The sequence below is a fragment of the Empidonax traillii genome, unplaced genomic scaffold, assembly GCF_003031625.1.
Source record: "Empidonax traillii isolate 1590-97213 ecotype Southwest subspecies unplaced genomic scaffold, ASM303162v1 scaffold1479:size124046, whole genome shotgun sequence".
Classification (NCBI taxonomy): domain Eukaryota; kingdom Metazoa; phylum Chordata; class Aves; order Passeriformes; family Tyrannidae; genus Empidonax; species Empidonax traillii.
In genome coordinates, this window is record NW_020956672.1 from 100,265 (window position 1) to 124,046 (window position 23,782).

At 45.8% G+C, this 23,782-nt stretch overlaps 1 protein-coding gene and 1 long non-coding RNA gene across 9 annotated transcripts in view; one reads left to right on the forward strand and one right to left on the reverse strand.

Moving 5' to 3' along the window:
- The window catches only part of PKP4 (plakophilin 4), an 82,629-nt gene extending 78,547 nt beyond the window's left edge, over positions 1 to 4,082 (reverse strand). For all 6 annotated transcript variants that reach the window (XR_003573891.1, XM_027907483.1, XM_027907482.1 and 3 more), the window contains exon 1: positions 4,048 to 4,082. The gene's annotated coding sequence lies outside the window, so the exon portion shown is untranslated. The remainder of the gene's footprint in view (positions 1 to 4,047) is intronic.
- A 320-nt stretch (positions 4,083 to 4,402) lies between these two features.
- Positions 4,403 to 23,646, forward strand: LOC114070228. 3 transcript variants are annotated; one of them, XR_003573893.1, is made up of 4 exons: positions 4,403 to 4,439; positions 19,311 to 19,391; positions 20,966 to 21,087; positions 23,518 to 23,646. It is a non-coding gene; the product is annotated as an uncharacterized LOC114070228 (long non-coding RNA). The 3 variants fall into 3 exon arrangements; XR_003573894.1 differs by lacking the exon at positions 4,403 to 4,439 and adding an exon at positions 14,440 to 14,477; XR_003573892.1 differs by lacking the exon at positions 4,403 to 4,439 and adding an exon at positions 17,151 to 17,300.
- Positions 23,647 to 23,782: the final 136 nt, after the last annotated feature.

Here is a 23,782-nt window from a genome sequence, read left to right on the forward strand (position 1 = left end):
TTTAAAAAAAATTCTGTTAAAAAGGTATCTTGTTTAAAAATCCCATACACAAATAATGTGTTTTCCCCCACTTCCCAAAGTTGTCTCCATTGGCCTGTAAAAGCAGGATGCAATGCAGAGGACTAGGAAGGTGCAGACAGCCCCAGTCATTCTGTCGGGTCCCAGCCGAAGGCTCTGCCTCCCCTCCCCTCCCCAAGGAAAGGCAGCAGCAAACTGGCCGGGCTGGTTGCCGGTGCTGCCCCCGCAGACAGCGCTGGCTCTCCAGGAAGCGGGGCTGACTCACAGCCCAGCCCCAAAGCAGGACAAGCCCGAGCCCGAGTCACCTCCCTGACCCCGGGACACGCACCGGCTCCACCGCGTCCTGCGGCTCTCCAGCCTCGCTGGGAGACACCACGCACAGCCTCTCTCCTCCAGCCTTCCTTGTCATGACAGAGTCGGGGATTCCATCATCAAAAAAGAAAGTAATTCATCTCCCGTGACAGTGAAGGAGTCCTTCCTTCCTTCCTCCTAAAATCCAGGTCTCTCTCCTCCGCCTCAGAAGAAAGGAGCAGCAAGGGGGAGATGAGCAAAGGTCTGAACGCTGCTATCAGCTGCAGAGATTTAACTGTGATTTTCTCCCATGCAAGCAAAAGCTTCAGGAAAGTCACCAGAGGCAGTTTTCGGCTGTCTTCGTCCACATCTTCCCCTCCCTCTGCAAACCTCCCCTGAGCAGAATAAATGAGTATTCCGTTTGGATAAAAGAACATGAGAAGTTATCCAATGAACTAGGACATCTCACAGGCCTCAGGAAAAGCAGCTGAGAATCAGCAAAGCTCCCAAGCGTGCCCAGAGAGCTGGCAGTCCCTCCAGCTCCATTCCAAGCGCTGCTGCCGGAGCCAGCGCATCCTGCTCCTCGGGAAGGGCCACTTCCACAGGCTTTGGTTAGGTATTTGCTCTCCATCTTCACTAGCAGTGGAACTGCCTTGATGACAGTGCATTGCAGTCCAGGCTGGAACAGCAGCAGCTGATAGTTATGGGCCATTCCCGATAGCCCAGTTTCAGATCCAGCTTTCCAGTCACTTGCACGTAAAGCTCTGCCAGGCCTTTTTCTTTTCCTTACTTAATTACTGAAGTTTGAACCAGTTTACTTTTAGAGTGATAGTACATGCCATATTCATTAGGATTTGCTGTCTTACTTTCACTAGAGGAAACCCCCAAACCTAACCAAAGCTGCTGAAATTCCAGAATTCTGACCCACACCAGCAGGGGTTCCTTGGGAGATGTCCACACACTCGTTGTACAAGATGGTGAAACACATTCCTCCTGCAGCAGCTGTTTCCAGTTGTGTCCCACCCACCCCTGGCACACCAGGTTACTGTTCTGAAGCAGGGCAGCCTCTCCCCCAACTCCTGCAGCTCTGGGCTCCCAGGCCACAGCAGCAGAACAGAGCCTTGCAGCCTGTTCAGAAAAGCCCCCTGTTCTGGGGACTGCTCTGCTCAGCCACGCTGGGAACAGCTGGAAGGGAGCACAGCTACTCCTGCAGAGCAATCCCTGGAAGCCAGGCTCCCTGATTTCACTGCAAATGACAGGGCAGCACTGAGAGCAATACAGACCGTGGCTGATAACAGACTCCCCGGTACGCTCTTCCAGACAAGGATCACGAGTTCTGCTTGTTCTTTAGGGGTCTTTTCTGTAAAATATTACAATAAGTGCCTCCTGGTACTAAGGCCAACTACTCTTGACTACACTCACTACCATTTCATTAAGCTCACTGAGCTCCCTGAACCAGTAACTGCTCTCCTGCACCAAACAAATAACCCCATGTTGCACTTGCTAATTTTCAGCATCACAATTAAGAAAGAAAAAAAAACACACAACAAAATTAAGACATTACTCACAGAGTCCCATCTTTCAGAATTGCTTTAACTTTTCATCTGTACTTAATGTATTTAAATAACCTGCATAAAGTGAAGCAGAAGCACATGAAGTCCTTATTTATGTTTCCTATTTGGTTAATATGCAGTGTTTCTCCACAGAGGCTTCTCTCACACTATATGCAGGTTTCTATGCTAAACACCAGACACATTACTAATTGACATTACTATTATTTGCACACAGCACATACTATCACTTGATATAAAAAATACACCAAAATACATTATGAATCCTACTTTGCTACTACACAAAGCTGCTATTAAAAAAAAAGTAACATATCCTATTGCTTTCCTTGTTTTCATTGAGTGACTGAAATCACGTTCATTGTAAAGGGATCCTGCGTTACTATTAAAAAAAGCAAACTCCAAAAGGTGTTATCTTACTGAAATTTTAAGAAAAACTGGAAAAAAGTTCTCCCCTCTTATCGAAGACTACTCTTTCACCAAAGTTGCTCCAACTGCATTTTACAGCAGAACTTCTATTATTAGTACTCCTATTTATCCTTAACATCTAACAAGACAAAAGGGCAAGAGACATAGTTTTTACTGGAAAAGGCCCATCAGCTGTTCTACCTTAATTAAAAATATTAATAGTAACTCATTCCAGCAGCAATAAGGCCCTTCAAAAGCAATTTCAACAGAAGGAGAAAAATACTGCAATCTGCTTTCCACAGTCCGGTTACATTCGTTTGCATGTAACATTGTAATGTTTAACAGAAACATTACAGAAGATAAGTGCCAACGAAAAGCTCTCAAAACACACTCCCCCCACCTTAAACATGATGGACAAGACTGAATTAATGTCTCTCCATAAGCTAACAAGTATATTTAATAGGTTCCCATGTTTCTATGACAGTGAGCAAGTTATTTACCTCAAAAATAGAGTTATTAGTTAAAAAGAAAAACGTTATCATCCTTGTTGTCTCCTAATCTCTAAACTCAAAGTTATCAACAAATGAGAATGCTGTAAAAAATGAAAAGCCGGCTCATGCAACACTACTGCTCTCAGTCCAACCACACCTTTTCCTTCAAACAGTCCAATCTGGAAGCAATGACTAATGTAAAATTAACAAGGAGCAGGAGGTTGTTAAAAAAAAAAAAAAAAGTACAAAGGTCTACGGGGCAAACACATGCACTTGAGAAACACCCCGTTCTCTGCCGGTGAGCCGGGGATGCCTCCGGAGCGTCAGCCGGGAGGGGGAATGGAGCAGAGCAGGCTCGAGTCATCAGCTATGGTTCTCCGGTGCTGAAACAGCCCGGGTTCGGCAGCAGTATTCATTTTATTGTGCCGACACTCCACGTCCCAGCTCTCTCGGCCCGAGCCACGGCGGTTGCCCTCGGTAAGCGGCACCTGCAGAGCACTTTCTGTTCTCGCACTGCAGCGAGCCCGAGGCACGGCCGGCGGCACCGCCGCGGGCAGCGCGGACACCGGCCCCGGGGCCCCGCACCGGCCCTGCCCACGCCGCTGCTCCCGCGGCACAGCGGGGGCAAACCCCGCACAAAGTTGCCGGAGCCCCGCCAGCCGCGCTCCCGGCGCGGGCCACGGATGCTCCGCCGCTCCCCGGTACCGGCGGGAGCGCGGCTCGGAACTCTGCGGTCACACGGCGGGTACAAAACCCCGCACTTGGATCCCGCGCAGGGAACACCGCGACGGCAGCGGGGCCGGGGACCCCGAGAACACCGCGACGGCAGCCGGGGACACGCGGGAGCACCGGGACGGCAGCCGGAGCCCAAGAGCTCCGGAGCACCGGGCCGGCCCCGGGTCCCCCCGCCGGCTCCCCGCGCTCGCCCCGCGGTGCGGCCGCCCGGGGGCCGTGCCCGCCGCGGCTCCGCTCTGCTCGCGGCTCCGGCCCGCGCACGCCCCGCACACCCCGGCGGGCCCGGGCTCGGCGGCGGCTCCTGAGGCCGCAGGGCCCCTCCGGACAGCCCCTCCAGGCGACCCCACCGGGCTCCCGCGGGCGCGGAGGGCGCGCCGTGCTCCGCCCGCGGGCCGCGCGCGGGTCCGCCCCAGGCGGCGGCGGCAGCAGCGGCGGCGGCGGCGGCTCCGCAGCTCCTCGGCCCCGGTGCCTCGGCGGGCTCCGCCGCTCACCCCCCTCGCTCCCGGCCCCCAGCCCCGGCCCCCGGCCCCACTCACCGCACGGAGCGGCCCCGCCGGGCGCGCCCGCCCTATCCCGGGGTCTCCATGGTGGCGGCCCCGCCGCCCGCCCCGGCCACGCCCCGCCCCGCGCACCGCGTCACGCGCCGCCCGGCCAGGCGGCCGCGCCCATTGGCCAGGCCGGCCCCGAGGCCGCCCTCCATTGGCTGCTGCCCCGCGTTAAACCCGCCAATGGCAGCGCGACTTGAGGTTGCCATGGTTACCGATGCTGTGTGCGGCGGGGACAGCGCGGGGCCGGGCCGGGCCTGGCCGAGCCGAACTGAGCAGAGCCGAGCCGGGCCGGACCCAGCTCAGCCCAGCCCGCTCTGTGTCCAGCCCCTCTGCCGGCTGCGCTCGCTGCACGGGCCCGCGGGGCCGGGCGCTGCCTCGTGGTGAGTGTCCGGGCTCGGCGGGGCGGGCAGCCGGGTGCGAAAGGGGCGGTGCAGCGGGGCCCGGCCCCCCGGCAGCCCCTGCCCCGCCGCCGGAGCCCCATGGGAGCCGCAGGACCACCCCGTCTGGCCGCACTGTTGAGCCGCGTGCTCCCGTCCAGCCTGCCCCGCTCTGGGACCCACCGCGTCCCGCGGGCTGCTCGCACCCACCGGGCCGAGGGCAGGCGCTCGGGAACGACTGGAAAGTGCTTCCCATGATGTTTGAACATCCCACCGCTTTGAAGCTTCTGGTCGCGGCTGAACTCTCTTGGTGGCGTGGGGAGTGGCAGATGGACCAAAGAAAAGCCACTATCTCTGAAGATGCTGTGAAGCACTTTAATAACAGGTTTCGGGTGGGAGGGCACGTGTGTTAAATGCTTGGTCGCGTTTCTGCATCGTGTGCTTGTCCTGAACAGACCGCCCAGGTCAGTCCCAGGTGTCTGACTGGTTTCCCACTCACCGCTCCTCTCCTTCCTCCTCCCCTCCACAGCGATACACACTCACCGCTTCACTGAGGGATGCGGTGGTGACACTGTAAGTGGCTAAAAGGAGCCAAGACTAAATTACCACTTGAATCTTCTCAGAAGTGCATATGTTCTCATTTTATTCTGTTATGCTTTTGCCTTTTATCTTTTCCTGATACTTGTCTAGCACGCTAAAAGGGTCTAGATACTCTCCTGCAGGCAGACTCATGTTAGGTGTAATTCAGTGAACAGCTCTTGCTGTCTGAAGAGGTTGTTTTATTCACCCCTTCCCCTGTTTCATTGAGGCACACTGGGTAGAAATCCTGCTGTACCCTAACCATAAATATAGCATCTGCATCTTTACTTGTGTCTTTTTTTCCATGCAGGTCAGTTTTTCAGTTTGCTGTCTGGTGGGATTCACCATATTTTTATCTTTGGCAGAAGGACCCGTGAGAACTGTGACGTGGGTTAATCAGTGTTAACACCATAGGCAGAACTGTGCCCTTACCCTCTGTCAAGGAAGGAACTGCAGGTAACAAGGAGGTCGCTGAACATGGAGAGTCGCCTTTAAACTCAAAATTCTCATAGCCCCTTCTCCTAATTTCCTTCTGGGAATACAATGTGCTACTCAGAAACCCTGTAAGTTATTGGTGTGATATTTAATCTATGAGGTATTTGCATGGAATAATGCAGTAGGAACTCCCACAGCATGATCATATCCACATTGAAAATGCTTGGCAGCTGTAAACAGGGGTCTTGAGTCTTCACTGCTCTGAAAATGGCATGATTCATACCATGTGAAGTGGATATAAAATGTTACCAAACCAGAATAGTGGCCTCCTTCTAGGAAATGGGAAACAGGAACCGAGAGGAATAACTGTAGAAACTTAGTAAAACAAAGAGCTACAAGGGTGAAATAAGTGCAGGAAGGGTCAAATGAGAGTGGAGAGCTGGGGAAAAGGAAAAAGAAAATGTGAAATACCGAGGTCTAGAATAAAGAGAGGAGAAAGTACAGAACCTCTGAGAGCAGTGGCCTTCATTAGTTGCAAGGTGTCTTCTACTAAAGGTGTGCTGGATTAATTAAATCAGTCTCAGCTGGTTTTAACCTGTAATTTGGCTATTGAGGCGTTGGCTTAGCTTCCACAGATAGCAGCTTTTGGCAATGAAGCAGCTTATTGCCCCCAGGTGAATGTAACCATTGCTGAAGTTGTTGTGGGGACTGTGGAAGGCACAGGCTGCTGGCAGGACAAGGGAGGTGGCACCGTGCCATCTGCAGGCCCCCCAGGTTCTGGGTGGTTCCAGGGGGGTGGCTGCAAACCCAGAATAAGCAGAACAGGCTGTTCCAAGAGCCCTGTATCCCTGTGGAGCTGTGCTCTGCAAGCTTTGGCTGTGTGCTAGAGTTTCCCACCGGGGTGGGACGGGAAAGGGTAAGAAATACTGGCAAGAAGGAGAAAGGGATCTTGAGATGGTTTGTTTTGGCACAACACAAGTCCAAAGAATGAAAAGTAGCATTTGAGGTCCTGTCAGGTTTGGAAATATATTGAGTGACTGTCAGTGAAGAGCAGCTATTCCATTCTATCTGGTATTAGTCATCCCCTCACAGCTGCTTTATTTATTTTGGCACCCTGAGCAGCCAATGCATTATCTAATTGACTGCTGTGTGTCCCAGCCCAGCGATCCTGCCTGGTTATCCCTGCACTGAGCCCAACAGGGACAACAGAGGCTGTGGAAAGGCACCCCATTTTAGCTTTGATTCCTGATTCCATCAGCTGATAGTGGGCTTTGTCAAATACAGGTTTCAATTCTTATATCAGTTTTGGGACCAGCAACAAACAAATAGAGTTTCTTCTCATTCACCTTCTTTGGGATGTATCTTGAAAGTAAGATGCTGTTTCATTCTCAGCATCATTTGGAAAGCCCTGATTCTACTGTGTTTGTAGTCCAGAAAAATCTGTGTGCCGTGTTTTCCTTCAGAACCTTACTGGTTTCTCTTGAGCCTTGAATCTGACCTCTTAAACTGATTGTGCTCCTTTTCAGTGGTTTAGAGGGCAACACAGTTAGCAGGCATTTGCTGGTTGTTTTGCTGCTGTTGTACTCTTCCAATATTTCAAGTCCTTATGTTTACCTGCTTTCTTTAATCTATTCTGCAATTAATTGATATTCATTTTATATATATTCCATCTTTAATTTTAGTGATTATTTCTCTGTTTGCAAGGTTATCTAGGTTTTCTTATTGGATGTAAGCATGCAGGCAGTGTGGCTGAAAAGTGGGAATTGTTGGCACAGAACACTTGAACCGTGGAAATGCAGGATTATGAAAACAAATATCAGTCACAAAAACAGTGTTGCTTGTTTGTTTGTTTGTTTTCCTGGGAGCTATTTAGGGCTGTTTTATCTGTAATCTGATACTGAAATAACAAAGATTGGGGAAAAAGTACCTGGAGAAGAGTGATGCCCATGGCAGGCTAACTGAACACACAGGCAGCTGTTTAGAGCTCATGTGCAAAGTTATTTAGACGTGTGGGGTTTTTTCCTCTCGTTAAAACATACAATTTGATTTCAGAAGTTTCTGCAAGCCTTTGTGTTGATGTCACAGCAATTCAGACATTCACAATACAACTGACTTTGGCTAATTTGGAGACTGTAATTTCCTTTGGTATAAAAAGCACTACATGTTCTCTTGCTTTTCCTTGTGCACCTGGGTGGTGTGGCACCTAACAGGTGTATTTCTGCAGCAGTGGGGGGCTGAGGTTTTGCTGTTTCAGCGAGAGCTTTTACAGAAATGTTCGCTTTCAGGCAGTGCTGTTCAAAATTACTGCTCTGCTGTGGGTGGAGATTACCTTTCCCTGTGGTACAACAAAATATTGAGGGAAACTGTTTGGATATTGCCAGGTTGTGTGCAGTTTCTTCCTTTATTTTTCCTGCATGGCTTTGAAGCATCAAGTAGGAGTATTTGATTGTAGATCCTGCGAAATGCTCAGCGTGATCACCAGCCCTCTGATGGCAGAGCCCCTGTGTTCCGGCTCAGCTGCCACGGGGAGGACAATGCTGCCCTGTAAGGAGATCTCCAGCCCTCCTCGTGCCAGCAACAGGATTCTGCAACTGTGCAGGCAGCTGGATTGCACAATTGGTCCAGTTTCCCCAGAAACCTGCCAGCACACATGCTCTTATTTCCTCAGTGGGCTCAGTTTGCTGGTGAAGTGCACCGTTCCTGCCTCTGACGCCTGCACGGGGCAGCAGGAGGGGAGCTGTGCACGCAGGGAACAGGGGGCCTCCTCTTTGGGCAGGAAGGGGCAATGTTTTGCCATGGATACCTGTTCCAGCAGAATGGAGGGTTGAGAACAGCAGGCTGCTGGCTCCCAGGTGAGCTCAGTAACCTTCCCTTGGCAAAAGCAGAGCGCTCTGTCCCCACGTGTTTCCTCACCCGGTGGTGTGGCCCCGGGAGCGATGTGTGGGTGTTGTGTTTGGGCTGCAGGGGGGCAGGAAAAGGGACATCCTCAGGTGAGCTGTGCTGCTGGAACCAGGTCCTAATTGTGAAACCAGCTTTGATCACACATGTGCACTGTAAGTCAGGGCTGCTCTTGGACACTGCTGCACCTGACAAAGCTGGACAGCTTGGCAACAGCCAGGTGGATGGGCTGGTGAGAGGATGGGAGGTATCAACAAGTTGGATGTCCAGTAAAGACAAGGAGATCGGCAGTTGGCCTATTCTGTGGGTTTTCAGGTTCTTGTTAGTGAAAACATAAAAAAAACCCCAACCAAACATAAAACAACTCCCCAAAGCCCACAAATAAAGCAAAAAAAAACCCCACCCCTTCTCTGGACAGTGCAGGTACTTCTATCTGCTCAAGGACAGGGGAAGGCCTGCTAAAATCCTTTGCAGTTCTAGCAACTGCTGTAGTTCTCAAGCTGAACAAAATATTACTCATCTTCTTACTAGGCTGTGTTTGAGACTCGGGAAGAGTGTTGAGACATTAACCAAATTGTAATCTTTCGTACCAGATCGGGGATACAGAATTTCAAACTGAAATCTAGAGATCCTTATGAATAAGGAGGCAACAAAGAAAATGTATCTGCCAAAAGATTGATTCATATTTTCAGACTGTACGTTTCTGATGGCTGTAACTGAGAGGCTTCAGACAAGCATGGCTTGTTTTTTGTAGTAGCAGATCAGACAACGTTATGCAATAATTTAAAGTGAAGTTGTGCCAAATGCTTCCCTGCATGTAACTCAGCCTAGCAAAACTGGCCAAAGCTGCACAACATGATACTGATGCTCCTGACAAAACAACCTGCAGTGGCTCCTAAATCACATGAACTGCCTGTCCCTCTGGCTTCTCTCTTGTAGGCTGCAGACAAATGCTCTGTTCTGACTCCTCCTATGCTACTGAGACAAAAATTGGCTGGGAGGACTCGAGGGGTGGTGATACAGAGTCTTTGGTGTCAGCACAACCTCACAAGGTCCTGCTCCATCAGGTTCCTCTTTCCCCCTGTGACCCTGATCCCATCCCACCTGCAGCTTGGTGTGGGAAGTGACTGTGGAACTCAGGCAGGTGAGGTGCAGAACTGCTCTGAAGTAGAACCATAAATGTGCAAATCACTGCAATCTAGACAGCCACAGCTCCTTGCAGGCTGTAACAGGGAAAAGTGTCTTGGCTTAAGGAGAAATTTGACTTACTCAGACAATCCTGTGTTCTGGAAGCACTGATGAACTGTACCCCCAACAGCAGAAACTAATCCAGCTGCATCCTGCCTGCAGTTCATTAGGAGATGCTGGCACAAACTGGTCTGTCAGCAGAGCTGTGGGGAGGGAGTCCTCCAGCAGTGGGGCAGGGAACCTTTCCACACAGATCTGGTTTTCTAAAGTAAAAAACATCGTTAACAAAACTAACAGGAAAATGTGGTGGGTGGAAGTGCTTTAATTTAAAAGGCTGCACAGAAGATGTGCAAAATGTGAGGAGAACTTCAAATCACCTCTTAAATTCCATAAAACAAGGAACTGGACTCCTGTTTCCCTTCCTGCATTGAGAAAATCTGGGCTTTAGCTAGATAGAGAAAATGAAGCTATCATGACTCTGAAACTGCATTTCCAATTGTTCATTTTGCAGCACTGGAAACAAAATGACATTGGTTGATTTATCTGAAGAGCAATGAGGCTGTGATTTAACAGCTGGAATCCGGATACTTTGCACAGATTTTTTTAAGCCCAGTCTTCAGTAGGTGTTTGGGTTTTTTTAGAGTGGCTCAATGACTCCTTTCTACTCTAAGCCTCTTTAGCTGTCTCTCATTGAACTTCTGCTACTGCCTAGTATTGATTATTTCAGTATCTGCTGCTTTAGTAGTTGTGATGCCTCTTGTAGAACACACTGTTCTGCTGCAGCTGCTTGGGGGTCCAACTCCTTCTCTCTCCCTGCCTGTGGAACTTCATCCTTATTGCAATGGCCCTGTGTTACCACACATGGGATCCACCTTTGAAATTCCTGTGCTGCAGGGTGGATCCTGCCTCTGGATGAGAAGTGCCAAGCCCTTATTGTACTGCCGGGAACGTTGATTCTCTGCAGTTTTTTGTTACAGCATCTTTACTTTTGTAGAGCTCAATGAATTCTGCAGATGTGAGTATTTTATCTGATGGATGCAGAGCAGCAGAGGGGGAAGTTGCTTGCTGCACTGTTCCAAAAATCCCACTCTCCACACAGCCTGGCCAATAACAGGGATGATTTATGGCCCAGGCAGTTACAGGTCGATTTAAAACATTTGTTATTTCTTCAGTAATGGAGAAAATTATAGAGTGCTATAATGGATAATTCAGCCTCACATCTTCCAATAAATCTTTAAATGAATATGTTCAAGCATGTTGTTGGTAACTTTTGTTATCTATGGAAGTAATAAATAGGAAGCTAGACGGAACATTAATAAAAAGGGTATAATAAAACTGCAAATTTCCTGTGTTCAAATACAGAAGTCTGTAAATGATGCCTCAGAATTTCTGTCTTAAGCTCAGCAATTCAGGATTTTGTTCAGGAGTTGTGGCTGGCCCATCTCTGGAAGTGTCCAAGGCCAGGCTGGATGGAGCTCTGAGCTGCCTGGTCCATTGGAAGGTGTCCCTCCTCATGGAAGGGGAGGGACCTCAGGGATGGGCTTTAGGGTCCCTTCCAACCCTGACTGTTCTGTGATAATTACCCTCTGGAAGTGTCAGAGCATTTTCTCATTTCATCCTCTCTTTCAGTCAAACCTTGCAATTGCCAGTTGTGCTGACTGCAGCTTTGAAAGCAACACATTTGGACAGTGGAAGTGGATTGAGCTTCTTCTGTTCAAAACAACACAATGTAAAATGCCACCTGACTCACCTGAGCCAATGTGACGTGGGTGACTTCATTTCCTACCCTTTTTATGGCAACTTGTCAACTTCTAAAACATTTACTTCCTTTTGTTTATCTGCTTGTTGCAATGTTTTTTCTATGTGAAGTGCTTTTAAAGTTTATTTTATCTTGGGTTTTCTAAGAATATTCAAAGAATGGAGGGGCAATAGATGCCCCTTGTAACGTGCAGATCCTTGGAAAGCTCGTGAGCCATTCCCTGCCCCTGCAGGGTGACAGAGCAGTCCATGAGGCTGATTGTTTTAAGTGTTACTCAAATTGATCTTCCTACTTTGGATTAAGTTTTACTTAATGAGGAAGTAATGAGATTATCATAGACAAAAAGGACTACGTCTCTTTTGGGAATGCACCATTTCAGAGACTTGACTTTATTTCAAAGAGATCCATAATTCTTTCTTTAGGGGAATGTAAATTTAAATTGCAGTCAAACTATGGGACTTCTCCAGCAACTGTTTTGACACTGAATTATTGAAGTATTATACTGAGTATTTTCCCGGGAAAGGATTGACTGCTGCAAGATTAGCACGTTCTGGATGGGTGCCATTTCCACATAGTTAGTTCAACCAGAAGAGAATGGATCTGATTAAGGGATCAAGCTGGTTATTTGTTTGTTGTTTGTACTCTGTGCCCTACAATGGGAGTGATTCTTTGCCTCTTTCCCCTGACAATAATTAGGATGAGAGGGTTCCAACAACTTCATGTTAATATTCCTTTTCTTTGGGTGAGAATATGCAGTAGCAAAGCAATTAACATTTCCATTAAACTTAAAAATCTTAAAAGAAGCCTTCCACAAATTTTATGGAATCTCCAGGTATTCCAAAGAGAGCCCTGAGAAAAAGGGATGTCTGTGTTAGGGGATGTTTTCCTGAGTTTCTCTTTTTTAGGAACATCTAATCCGCAATCCAAGTTCCCACTGATGCTGTGTTCTAGGTTTTCAGTCAGTGCCCGGTTCAGCTCTGGTTTGTAGTGATGTACACCCTGTAGGATTGTAACACCTGCTCTCGTGGGATTCACAAACATGAAGAGCACTGCTACACTGTCAGGGATGATGCCATTAAATTGTGTTTTGTGTAGAGCTGATTCACGTTATTGATTTTTGCATTTGATAATGTGATTTAAAACATGCATAAAAAGTTGTGGTTTAGAAGGCACATGCAGGTTTTTCAGCACTGTGCCCCCCACCAGCAGTGCTGCCCTGCAGTGCCTGAGCAGCAGTTTGGCTGAGAGGGAAAAGAGGCACTCCTGACCCCAGTCTGCAAAGATGACCGGTTGGATCGAGACAGTGGAACCAGGCTCCTTCCAAATCACTGGCTGAGCTCACTGGGAGCACTCACAACTGTGGAACCAGGGCCTGGCCTGACTCATCCCCAGGAGCAGCCTGGGGCAGACTCTGCTTGTTCCAGAAGTGCTGACTAACACTGGGGCTTTAATTTCTATGTAAATGAAAGGGAGGAGGATCTTGCCTCAATACTGGCTGTTCCCATCTGTAGGAATAAACTGATGTCACACACCTCAGGCACCAGCAAAGGTTTCCAGGAAGAATGCTCTGAAGTGTTTGGTTGAATTGGAAATGTAATCCTTTAAGAGGTCACATTTGTTCTTGCCTCAAAGAATTCAGAATTGTGGTGAAATACTAAATTACCCAAAGGAGAAACTGAGAATTGGTAAATCTCATGCTTTTTACTGCTGCTAAAAGATGAGCTGTGTCTGGCTGCAGGCAGAGCTGAGTTGGTGTTCTTGGGGACAGGTTTCTGTGTACAGGGGCTTCTGGTTGACTTCTTTGTACTCCTTTCTAAGATGCATCCAGACTCCTGGCTTAGGGACTCTATTGAAGTTTGAACCAAGTCTTGAAGCACAGGACCTGAATTTCAGCTTAGATGGACTCTTATAGTATTGGAGGGATTTTTAACTATATTGGCATTAAAGCAGAAATAAATTTAACTGGCAGTGCTTTTGTCATTTTGCTTGGTACATTTGCTTACTGGTTTATATTGATCTTGTCCTTTTCCAAAACCATGTTCAGCATTCATTTTTCCTGTTTTAGTGAGGTCACAATGTTGAATTTGTGCAAACAGAAAATAATGTCCTTGAGAAGCTGAGATCAAATACAAATGTATGACGTCATTGTGGAACAGAGAAATGGGTTGGCTAGAAGGGAATAAGGACTTGGTTAATCAGGCACAGTAGCACTGCGATTACAGAAAGTGGTCCATAAGGTTTTTTTCTGCGTCAGTTCATTCCTGGAGATGTATTTGCCTGCTTTCTTTTCAAAGGAGGTAAAGCTAAGGTGAATATGTGAAATTTTGTTCAAGTGCTGACGTTAATGAGAAATGTGTCAGTAGAAAGATATTAACAATTTGCCAAAGGGATAAATAAATAGGTAATCCAGAGGGGTAGCTCTGCTGCTGCTAATCTTACTGGTATCCAAAGTTATTTTTCAAAAAGGACAGCATTTCCTCTGTTAGGAGAAGCTTGTCATTTAAATCTGGCCAGATGGACCCAGATTAGGATGATGGCTCCCAAAATGTGTGAGCCAGGAGAATGACGCTGCCGGGGCAGCTGCGCAGGGAACAGCGAGAAAAGGGGTTTAGAGAGGGAGGAGGGTGTGATGGGCCCAATCTCCTTAAAGCTTTCAAGTAGCCCCAATTTTTCATGAGTGAGTTGGTTTTGCCCTTGTTAGAGGGTCAGATGGGAGTCCCTGTGCAGTCCTCTCTTCCCAAGTTTGTCAGTAGAAGCAGTGCTCAGGTGGTGAGAGAGCGAGGGGAGGAGGACTGACTGTCAATAGCAGAGAACTGGCGTTTCTTTTCAGCTTGTGAGAGACCAGATTGTCAGCTTCTTGTGCAGTTATCTTCTAAAGACAGGTGTTTCATCTGTTATGTTATTCATAATTTTGAAATGTCTCTTCACCCTGATTTGTTTTATTAAGCTAATAAAACCTTAGCCCTACTAAAGGCATGGTCAGTAATGAAATTGTCAGGTGGTGTTCCCTTTATCTGCCTGAAGTTCCTGACCTGACCTGGTTTTCTTTTAATTTATTTCTAAATCCCTTGCTCTTGTTTTTGACCACGAACAGCAGAGCTGGAACAGGCACTGTGAGCTGATGGGGAAGGCAGGAGAATAACCAGAAACCAGCCTGGAAATCATGCTCTGGAAAAGTCCAGGTTTGTCTTGCAAGGTGCTGCTCGTTGTGTCCAGCTTGGGTAGGGATTGCTGGTACTCACAGAAACAGTTTGCATCGTCCTGTGCACTTGAGCAGCATGTAATGCTAACTGGCAGAGCTCCCTAATGCAGCTCTTTTCCTGCTTCTTTTAGAGCTTTCATTTTCTCTCTTGTTAATGATTTCCTTGTTGCCATGTCCCAAAGAGCTGTGTTTTAAAGTTTTAAATGCCAAGGTGTCAGTCTTCTGGAATCTGTTCATAATCTTTCTGGTCACAAATGATAAATGGATTGACCAAGTTCCTGGATAGTGTGGTTAGTTCAAGCTGCATTTTATGGATGTTAATAACTAATGGCCAAAAAACACAAGGGAAACAAACCTATTCCCAAAGAAATTATGGCAAGGGAAGTGAAGTTACTCTGGTTTGAAGGAGTACTGCTTACTGAATGATCTTCCTTTAGAAAGGAGGTATGCAAACTGAAGCTATTCTGTTGCACCCTGGGAAGGCAAAAATACGCTTTAATGCAATTAACTCTTCCTGAAATTGATATTTCTATTCTTTAAGTAGTTTAGATTCCAGAATACATAGGTGTATGGAAAAAAAAATCATTAGCTGTAGCTCATTAGCTCTGTTCAAGCAGCTGCAAACCTTTAAAAATTAATAATTTTCATGAGAAATGCTAAGTCTGGGCTGTAAGATGTAGCATGCATTCAGTACAAGATTTCGATTGAAGCTGACAGGGAGCCTGCTGGGTAGGCGTTGAGCAAGGATCTCCAGAATTAATCACCTGTCAATTAAATTTCTTGGGTTTAAACCTACAAATAATTCTGTCTTTGTGAAGTGTCTTTATGATGTAAATATGCTAAGCCTCACCGTAAATTGATTTCCTTTCCCCTTTAATACTGATTCTACAACCAGAAGAAATACTAATATGTCACAGAATTTAATGAGAGCATTGACATAGTTGAAATTACTCTTTTAAGTTTATAAAATACAAAAATTCCAATGGTCTCTTCAAAAGCAAAAGTATAAAGGTGATTAGAAGCACTTCCAGATGCACAATCTAGTGACTCTCGTTAAAAACTGAGATGTGCCCTGAAATATTTGCATCACTTTCCATGAACTAGAGTGGAAATGCAAGAGGAAGTAAAAAAAAAAATCTGTTACATGTGATTCTCCATGGGTTTTGCTTGCAAGAATGAAAAATAGAAGTTGATTTTATGCTCTGTGAAATCGCTGAATCCCAGGGATCAGAGGGATTTCCTGGAGTGGTGCTGGGGCAATGAGGGCAGTGGAAGCGTCACTGCTGGGGCACTGGACTGGAGAGAGGGCTGGGAAAGCTGAAGGTGGAGGCCTGAATGTCCTTTCTAAAGACTAACCATGTGAAAAGAGCAGTCAGAGAATCCTCTGAGGTAAATTGTTTGCTTTGTACCGCTGACTCCCCTCTGTCCCTGCAGCCTGGGGCAGGTGATGCCCACAGCTGCCAGTGGTCGCAGGCAAAGCCAGGCAGCTTTCACTCTTGTCGGTGTCTGCTGCTGACTTTGCAAGGAACCCTGATGTCCCACTCTGTAGTCAGGACTGTCCCATGTTGTGCTTTCCCTTGTGGATGTATTTTCCTGCTTTTAGTTTGGGGAATTCTGGTGACTTGGTTGAAGCTGGTACAGATCTCCAAAGCTCATGTGGTGCCCCAGATCTTGTGCAGATGATCTGCTTCCAGTGCAATGCAGATATTTTTATTTCTGTTTGCAGTCTCACAGTGTGATAGCCCTGCTGATATCTCTGCTAAGGAAAACCAACATTGCTGTGTAAATATTAACCATAGTACACAAAACCCTCAAGGGAACTTGCTGTTGTTTAAAAACGGTGCTGCTGATCTGAAGAGCTCCCCAGTGGCTCTGCTGGGGAATGGCCAAGCTTGTTCAGGATCCTTGGGAGGATCCCCTGCTTTTCCAGCCCTGGAGTAACTACAGGCTGTATCTGATGGGGTAAGAGGAGATTTGATGCAGTCAGTCTTCACTCTTATGTTGTCAATAGCATCAGTCAGGTTACAGAAATACCAAGCCACAGCTGAATATTCACATTTTCCTGATGGAGCCTTTGAATTGGGACTTATGATCTTTCTAAGAAAGAGATCTATGAAAGGTTTAGACTGATCAATCAAAAAAAGTTTTAAATAAAGAATTTAAATATCTTGTGATGCTTTCCCTTTTCTCTGAATTCAGGTATTTACTCTTAAATGAAAGGGTAAAATTGAGCCAAGAATTTGAGGTTTTATTATTATTGTTTTGCATTTTTCTGTTCAACACTAATGACTGTAAATTCAGTGGAAGATTGTCACAGAATTGTGCTGGACTTTCCAGAAAGTGCTGAAGATTATAGAATTCCATGGAAATGATGCCAGTTTCAGGGGTTTCACTTTTCTTTTGTTATGGTTTTCTCTCTGTCCTCATTTATAATTACAGAATTTCATGATGTGTCTGCTTTCCGCTCCTCCCAGGAAGAATATTTTGGAGGCTGGAAGTCTCAGGGCATTATGCCAGCAGGGATACTAAACTAAACCTAATTTACAGGCTCGTAAACAACCTGAATAAAAAGAATTTTCTTTACATGCCTTTTGAAATTATCTGTCCATAACTTAAAGATTTGTGTGTTGGTGACGGAGCATTTCTTGTTCAGTTGTATTTCCAGTGATGAGTCCCAGAGACTGGAAGGCAAGCCTGTGTGTAGCTGACCTTTCCAAGAAGAGGCAGAAAACCATATTTTGTCTTTGGGGGGAAAAGAAGCGATAGTTAAAGTGTCTTTGTGCATCCTGAAGAAATAAGTGAGGTGAATCCCATACTTCACTGTGTTATGTAAATCCCTACCTTAAGGCTTTACATATAGAATTAATTTGAATTTTTTTAAAAAATTATTCCAACTGAAGTGTATATGCAGTTAGGAAATTGTATGTAGATAAACTGATGTATAGATAAAACATTAGCATGACAAACGGACCAAAGTTGCTTCTGGTATGGAGGATTGCCTCGTTTGTCTGGATGAGTCTGGCAGTGTTATATAGTTACAAACTGAAACCAAATAATTGCTGCAAGCGGAATAAAACAGAATCAGCAGTACCAATGTGCTAACATTTTCCTCCTTTCCTTCCCCCTTGACTTTCCAGGAGGGTGTAGAGTTTGGCATAGAACTGTGAATTTATTTGCAGGTGACATCAGATGGTAAAACACACATTAGTGTTTCGAGAGGAAAGTGAACTCCCTCATGTCTTTGCTTGCTTTTGTGTTTTTTTAATTTCAGTGTTTGTGACCAGATGATGACGTTCAGTGTAGCTCCTGACCTACTGATCCTGTCAGATACTTTCAGCCCAGACCTGCAGAGGCCCCTGTATTAATGAACAGCCACTCTTGGGTGAGGACAGGTGACATTCAGCCTGCAAGGGACAGTCTCCTGGCCTTGCTAAAGAGCACTGGAGACTGTGCATGACGCTCTAGGAAATGTCCCACTTTAGCCATCAGCATTCACTGTTTTGCCCTTGGTTTGGTCCAGGAGTGTTGGCTGTGCAAAGCCTGCTGCTCTGCCTTTCCTGGGCCTTGTCACCTCCCAGTTCCCTGCACAGGACGATCCTCCCGCTGAGCCGCAGCAGCAATGGGGGGGTGGCTGTAATTTCAGCTGCATTTACCATGTCTGAGCAGTAAGTGTGGACACTCACTCCTGGAACTGTGGGCCATCTAAGCTGGGTTTTCACACTGTATTTTTCTGATGATTCTGCCCTGCAGAGTGTCAAACAGCTCACAGGAAAGTACAGTGTTAACTATCTTTGGTTGCACTCTCACATTTTTATTTGGCTGGCATTAGTAGCTCTGTGTCAGAGTAGTTCCCTTTCCATTGCTTCTGCTGCTCTTCCTTCCCACCGTCGTGTTGCATTGTGCCACCCTTGAAATTTGTAGGATAAACTGGTTCAGCTCTCGAGAACAGTGAGGGAATAACTCAGCAATACACCAGTGAACAGACTTTGCTGCTCTACCCTTTACTGTGTTGCTGCTTGCCTTGACAAAAGTCAGAGGTATGACACAGAGGAGGAGTCTTGTGTGTAGGAAATGTTGGCTTAGTAGAGCTGGTTTTGAGGGACAGGGTTTGTGGGGAGCCTGGTTGGACATGACCTTCCCCTTCTGGTGTGACTCAGCCGTGGGTTCGGTTCGGCTGAAACACCTCAGCTGGATCTGTTGCTTTTATTTGTGTGCCAGACCTGAGGTGGCAGCCATGGATGCCTAATCATGGTGAAAGCAAGGGGGTTGAGATTTCAAAGGTCTTTTTACAGCGTTGTGTAACTTATTTTATCTTAAATCTCACGTAATTTCACAATGATGTGGGTACTCGATACAGCTGCTCCCCAGGAACCGAGCAACTGCTGCTGAAAGAGCTGCCTGGGTTTCACAGGTGTTAGGGCAGACACTCCTAAAGGGATCAAGACAGTCTCTAAATGCAAGAAAAGAGTGATCTTTTCAGGCTTAATTTCTCCGAAGCAAAGAACACCTCAAAAACTGATCTAATGTTTGGGTCAAAGGACTCGTTGTATTTTGAAAAGCATAAAGCAAAGACTAGATATCTATGTGAGCGTTACAGATTTCAGAGGAAATAATATTTTGTTTTCTTAGCTGCTAAATTATACAAGGCAAATGAAATCCCTCTTAAAATGAGAGATGAACTTGAGGAATTTTTGTCTAATTATATTTTTAGTGAGATGTGCCTCTTTCAGAAAATAATAGATATTTTTGAAAGTGTTTTTAGATTGCATCCACAATGTTACTGTTCTCAAAACATCTAATTGTTTCTCAACAGATATAAAAAACACCTAAAAAATAAAAATGGGTGAACTGGACCATGGAACATCGTTTTCAACTCCTAGGATGAGTGATGGAGGTATGTATGTTCCAGTTTGTCTTATCAACTGCTTATAAAATACTCTGTGCAACCAATAGCTGCATATAGAAGGTACTAGAGCTCTCCAGTCATGGTTTGGGTTGGGAGGGACCCTAAAGCTCATCCAGTGCCACCCCTGCCATGGGCAGGGACACCTTCCACCAGCCCAGGGTGCTCCAAGCCCCGTCCAACCTGGCCTTGGACACTTCCAGGGATCCAGGGGCAGCCACAGCTTCTCTGCCCAACCTGTGCCAGGGCCTGCCCACCCTCCAGGGAAGAATTTGTTTGTCACTGGATCTGGCCTCTTTTCAGGTTAGAGCTGTTGCCCCTCGTGCTATCATTTACAGGCCCTGGTAAAGAGCTCTTCTCTGTTTTCCTTGTAAGCCCCCTTTACATAGTGAGAGGCTGCAATAAAGCCTTCCTGGAGCCTTCTCCACTGAGCATCCCCACCTCCCACAGCCTGTCTCCACCTGAGACATGTTCCAGCTTTTCAGAGCGTTTGGGTCTGAAATTTTAGCTCTTTGAATGTGGAATGACTTTCCATGAGTTCTGGTGGACAGTGTTGCAAGCAACCTTAGCAAGAAGGAAATCTTCACATAGAAAAACCCACAAAGGGGGCTTAAAAAAGCTGCCTAAAGGCCTAAAAACTGGGAGAAAGGAGATTATTCATGCTAAGATCACAGGGTAAAAAGGAAGAATTTAGTGGATCAAACTACTGAATGCTTTTTGTTTAAGGTATATAGAGAAAAAAGAAATGGTCTTAATACAAGATCAGAGCTATAACCTGCTTAGCATAACACTGCCCTGGTGGAATAATTGGTGTGAGGACAAGGTCAGTGGTGAGAAAATGAGGAGTGGTGAGTAGGAGGGAAGGAGGGAGCCTTCCCATGATGAGGAGGAGGATGATGATGATGATGATGAGGGGAAGAAGCCACAGTCCTGTTCTGAATGGCAGCCTGGCACAGTCCCATGAGCCAGGAAATCCATCCAGGAATACTGGGCAGCTCTGTCTGGGGTTACCTCAGAGGTTCTCTCTGGTCTGTCGACAAATCCCATTCAGGCAGGATTTGCAGTCCTGATTCTCTGGGTTTGTTCTGATGTAACTGTTGGTCTGCATGGCTGGAGGTGCACTGGGAAATGGAACTGCAACTCATTCCCATTGCATGGGTTTGGTAGTTTTTATGCCTCTTAGAAGAAAATCACTCCTGTTTAATCCATAGGTTACAGTAAACACTGAGGAGGTTTTCTGCTTGGTGCAAGAAGAGTGTATATATTGAAATTTAGGTATTTCTGTATTAGAAGTTACTAAATTTCCAGTAAATGCAGTTTAAAGTGAATTCATAATGAAATTCACATGTAAACAATGATTTTAAAACTGTTTGTAAACAGACAACCGATTAATGTTTCTTATATAATTCTCATTGTCCAACTAACAGTCTCTGTTATGGAAAATTCCAGTGTTTAAAATGTACTGGTTCTACTTTCTATCTATAATACCTTCATTTTATGACTCACACTTAAATTATTTATCCAGAATTTGAAATGACCTTGTGTGTTTTATGTGACTATCCTAGAAAATCCAGTGATTCCTGCAAGAAATGCTCTTTGCAGCCAGAAGTACAAACCTGTTGACTACAAACATCTGTATGAACTTGCTGCAGAGGCAAAAATGGCCTCTGAAAAAACTCAGTTAAAGGTGGGATTTATGTATGACTGGTAATGTGAATGCTTTTGAAAGCCAGTGATCATATTTCTTCTCCCAGCCACAAGGAATCTGAGAATGAATAGGGATAACAAATTGGTGCAGCCAAAGGGGGGCAAATATGAGAGTTTATCCCAGTGTTACTGTGAGTTGGATGTGTTAATGTCAATGTGTGGAATTTCTCTGAATCAGAGATGCAAAATATGTGTGGATTCTGCTTCCTCAAAAGACAGGAAGAGTTTGTATTTGAGTGCTTTGTGGAAACTCATCCAAACTTAGTACATAAAATCGGAGGCAGTGAAGAATTTACAGGAACAAATGGGGAGGTTGACCCAGACAACAAGCTAAACAAAAAGATATGAAGCAAGGATTTCAAAAAGTTAAGCTGAGGCAGATCCTTAAAAAAAAAAAATCAAAAGCATTTAATAGCCATAAAACGTAAACATAGAGCTCAACAGAGAGGTGTAAATAGGTGCAGTAGTGCTCGTGTGGTAAAGACCACAGGAATCTGTTTAATAGTAGAGAAGGGTGACAGTGAATGGGAGAAAAAAATGCATATTTATACACTTCCTTCAGTACAGGAGCATTGTTTCCTGTAATGCATGGAGGGATCATATACCAAAAGTTCTGGTAGATATTTCTTCACAGATTGGCAGCACAAAATTTTACTGAATTCATCCAAACTTTATTTTTTCGTCTTTCTTTTGGGTTTTCACCTTTTCCAGTGTTTTCCAACTGACTAGGTATTAAAATATATATATTCTGAAAGCTCCACAGAGAATAGTATGTGTTCCCAGCTACTACTTTTTGTTGCTGATTCAAGCTAGCTACGTTTAGAAGAGCTGGGTTGCTCCTCCTTTGGGGCAGAACCAAAGAAACAAATGGTAAATCCATTGGTAACTGTTAAAGAAAAAAAAAGACAACATACACAGGGGAAAAAAGGGGAATATTGCAAGAGTTACACATAAATACATAAATGGCATTACTGTTGCTATAAAATAATTTCAGGAGCATATGTAAGGATGGAGTTCTGTTTCACCTTAGTTTTAGAACAATTTGAAGATGTATGTATTTTCAGATTGCTTTAAATAAAGTATTCTGTTTGCTGAGGTCTAGTTTTAGGCACCTAATGGTAACCAAGAGGGAGTTGTAAGTAACTTTTTAAAGATGAAAATATGAAAGCAATAAAAATAAGGAGCCATTCTCCTTGATTTAACAGCATTGTAACACGCTGGTTGAGAGCGTGGCACAGGTGTGTTCCAGCTCTCTTCCAGCACAGCCACACGTGCAGGTTGCTCTGAACACCTTGTTTGTCAGCCACAGTCACACAGTGTCTGTGTGTGTGTCCTCAGTGCTCTCTGCCTGGGAGCACAGGGGGCTCCTGGGTGGGTTTGTGCAGCTTACCCTGGCCAGGACAGTTGCAGGGGAAAACTCAGAATTTTTGACTCAGAAGATCATTCCTTTGCTGAACGAGATGTGGAGTGAGATCTTTATTCCCTGTTCCCTGTTATGAACTAGGACAAGGCTTTCCCAGGGTTTTTTCTTGTCTTGCTGCCATTCTGCCATAGAATAATGTATCTGCAGGAAGGAGGTTCTGGGGAGGGGAGAAAGGGCCTGTGTGTGAGTTGTGGGAGCTGTGGAGTCAGAAGTTGGCTGGGCCAGGGGTGGACAGGTGTTCTGGAGGAGGGGCACGGCAAGGCAGCACAAAGGGAGGGAGCAGGAGAGGAGCTTTGTCCTCTGTATGCACTGAGAGGCAGAGACAGTCACGGTGGCAGGAGGGGGAGAGGAAATGTCTCAGGGATATCTGGCAGCCACAGGCTTTGATCCCTTTTCCTTCATTGTTGGCTGGCCAGAGTTGTGTGGCTGCCACTTCAGCAGCCTCCCCCTGGCACCTTTTCCTCTGGCTTAAGCAGTAACTCCATCTGCCTCAAAAGCAGGTGTTCCTGTTTTATCTGGAGTGTGAAAAAATGTTTTTTGTGAAGCCCTCAAACAGTTTCAGAGCCTCTTTAATTGGATAGATTTTGTAAAAATACTTTTTTAGTCATACATTTTTGAAATTCTTTTTCTTGAAGGACAGACTTTCACTCTTTCATCTTCCCACCTGTAAGAATTTTTCTTTCTTCTACTCATCTTCCCCCTGCTTCACCCCTTAAAATAGGGATGGAAAAGGAAAGAAGAAAATGGACTGCATTTTTTTCATTTTCTCCTCTTATTTAACTGTGACTTGACATGGAATAAACTTTCTTTTCCCCATGAAAATTGGTTACACTTGAACACATTTTTCTTCAGAAAAAAGATTTTAGAAAAAAAAGTTCTGAAAAAAAGCTATTAGGTTCATCATTCTGTCATTAAAATTTTCAATGTGAGGGCATTTGATAAAGCTATTGAACAGATTCAAAATACAAGCTTTAATTTTCTCTGCAGATTAAAAAAACAGAGCAAGTTTCAAAAATTAACAAAGAGCAAATGCTGCTGAAACAGCACCGGCAGGTGTGGTGGCAAGAGCACAAGAGGCTGAGCCAGAGCAGGTAAGAGCTGAGGAGCCTGAAGGAGTCCTTGCTGAAGGAAGACACCAGCAGACAGAGTTTCTGTATGGAAAGGTTTCAGTTTTGATTCCCTTGGAGTCTGTGTCTGGGTGTGTGTGATGAGCTCATGCTTAGAACAGGGACACTGGCACTGCTCCTGTCTA